Genomic DNA, 3,184 nt, shown 5'->3' on the forward strand with positions numbered 1-3,184 from the left:
CATCGCTCCTTGTTGAAACTGGTGGTTTGTGAAAGGGTGCCAATGCCTCCTGGTATTGACCAAACGGTCGCCCAGCCATCCACCTCACATGTAACTCAGCAGGAGGAATGGCTGGGCAATTACGACTTGATGATCCATGGCCGGCCAGTTTCTTTGCTGGCGCCCGAGTTTCCAGTGACTAGGTCAGCCAATAACGATCTCAGTGTGTCGCCCCTTTCAGCTCTTCAAGGGCCTGGCCCCTCTGATGGAACTGAAGTGAGAGCACAACAGACCTCCGGGGCAACGGCTGGACAACACTCTAACCTCGTTAGCCTAGTCTCCAGTGAATGGGTCAGCCAATAATGATCTCAGTACGTTGCCCCTTTCAGCTCCTCAAGTGGAGATAAGTGGCTCTCCACCCCCTGGGGTGGTTGTGTTGCTTGGCCCCTCTGATGGGACTGAAGTGAGAGCACGACAGACCTCCCGGTCAACTGCTGGACAACACTCTAACCTTCACCATCTCCCAAGATCGGTGTGTTAGGTGGGGAAAGTATTGTTTCATTGATACAACTGGTTCATATGCCTTATCCTTTTGGTGGCCCATCGTCGTGGCGCCGATCTAAAAAGGCAGGGTAGATTGTGGCAGGATGAACTGTTGAAATCAGTCCCTCCTCCCCATTTGGTTACAATTGGCTCGTGGTGTATTCTCAGTGTCCAATCATGTCATGAGGAGGATGTTATAGCTCGAACGTACCCCTTGGGGCAGTAGGTGACGCTGGAAGCTTGTGTTTGGGTTCACCCAGTTTTTGGTGGTGTCGCAGGTATGTAGTCTATCGCAAATGTTGTATTGTTGCTAGTTTGCTTGTGGTTTATGTGGAATTCTGATTTGTCATAGAACTCCTTGCTGTGTTGTGGCTACCCCAATTGTCATTGGATTTAACGGAGAGTTAACGTTACTTTGTTTACTCGCGCATTGCCTGCGAGATTTGTGTGTCAGCGTGCTGTTGTTCAGGTAAGTGTTCTCCATTCGGGCTATGTGGTTGTCTTATCTGCGTGGTAGCTTCATAGTACTATTATTGTGTGTTTTAGGGATAGCTGCCATAACAAGGAAGCGTTTGCGGCCTGCCTTGGGGCGATTGCTGCTTTGCTCCAGCGCTGTTAATGCACGTTTCCCTTATTTTGAGCTTTTCGCCGAGATAAAGTTAACCGATGGACTCGGAGCTCATTTCTGCTGACGAAACTACCTCATAGGCCCCTTGCGTGGCCGGCTGAATATCTGCCCTCAGACGTGTAACATTCCTGAATGAATGTGTTTATGTGGTTCGTTTGTGATCGTTCGAGTGGGTTGTGCGTTCTTCAAAGTCATTTCTTTGTAGTTTATTTCATTTACTAGCAATATTATTGTTTTGCAAAGTTATTTATTTCCTTTGCCTTTTGTTAATTTCATTTTATTTCATCTACCAGGCTCATTGACGTTTTGCAAAGTTATTTATTTCTTTTGTTTTTTTGTTTATTTAATTTATCAGACTCACTGTCGTTTTGCAAAGTTATTTATTTCCTTTGCTTTTTGTTTATTTAATTGAACAGATTTATTGTCGTTTTGCAAAGTTATTTATTTCCTTTGCCTTTGTTAATTTTACTTTATCTACCTGACTTATTGTCATTTCTTTCATTTTGTTTATTTCATGTATTAGCATTGTTTTGCAAAGCTATTTCATTTACTTTTGTTATTTTCATTTACTAGCAGTTTTGTCATTTTGCAACGTTATTTCATTTTCCTTGTTTGTTTATTGTAGCATTTCATTTTCTTTATTTAATTGATCAGTACTATTGTTGTTAAAGCTAATTTTGTCTATTCATGTCATTGTGTGGATAGTCTGATCTATTGTGTGAATTTATGACTTATCATTAATTCTGTTTATGCTGTCTTTGTTATATGAGGAGCTGAGTGCTGACGGTGGGGACGGCGTGCTCGAGGTGGTGGGCCCTCTTTGGTGTGTAGTGTGGGTACCTTCACAGTGTGACTGTTGCCGTGCTGGTTTTGTGGCTGTGCATGTGTGTTGGGGGGGAATTATTCGGGTACTCAAGCCCGAGTCGCTGGACGCCCACCAGTAAGCCTCAAGCTCGGTTTTGTGTGTGTGTGTGTGTGTTAGTCCATGTTAGTACACAGAGTTAACACATTCTTGTGTATTATTTATTTTTGTGTTTTATTGATGATGTGGAATGCTGTGAATTTAGACGTGTGATGATGTGGTACTGATTGTAGTGTTTTAAGAATATGCTGACGTCAGCTTCGGAGTGTTTACTATTTTTGCTGTGAATTTGATTAATAAAATTGTATTTTTTATATGGAAGCATTTCTCTGTTTGTTCAGTGCTCGAACCTGATTGCGTGATTCTATAAAATCTTTGGTGGTTACTTTAATTTCCCCGGGTTAGATCTCGGGGTGGCGTAGTCGATTCACATTACTGCCACTGCTACACAGGCAGTTAAAATATAAAGGCAAAATAAAATAAAATGTAGCACTGAATCTTAATGCAGTAATATGAATGTAACTTAAATTACTCTCAACATAAATATACCCAAAACGTATTCAAATAAGAGTTATTCACATTTAAACTGTTCACATGAAATACAGAATTCACATTACTGTTACAAATAGCCCAATAAACAAAAGTACTGATGCTTAAACTTAGGTGCTTTAGAACTTACACTGTGGCTTAATAAACAAAAACTAGGAATAGCAAAACGTTACTTTCACTTTTCACTATTTGATTAATCAACCTTAAACTTGTGTTTTGTTTTCCTTGTTTAGACAAACCCTTAACTTATGAGTGTCCACACATCTTATGGCCTTATCTTAAAGTGTTGCTCTTCAAATCGTGTGCTTTGGTCCCGTGCGCGCTCCCCGCTCTGTGCACGTGCCGATCACGCTGTGGCAAGACTGCTGCACCTTTGATCATGCCGCCTCGCCTCCACCCGCGTGCAGATCAGTCCGAGTTTTCACTGTAATTCCTCCAGGTACCAACAGACACAAGTGGCTTTCTCATACTGATGGATTTATTGAATCCAGCTTGGTCAGGATCATAAACACACCGTGAAAACTAAAAGCACAGTACAAGCAATAATTAGCTTAAAGAAAGAAATTTGACAGATAAAACTATTTTGACAAATACAACATACAAAACATACCTCGTTGGCTGAG

The sequence above is a fragment of the Leuciscus leuciscus genome (genome assembly GCF_965113295.1).
Source record: "Leuciscus leuciscus genome assembly, chromosome: 8".
Classification (NCBI taxonomy): Eukaryota; Metazoa; Chordata; class Actinopteri; order Cypriniformes; family Leuciscidae; genus Leuciscus; species Leuciscus leuciscus.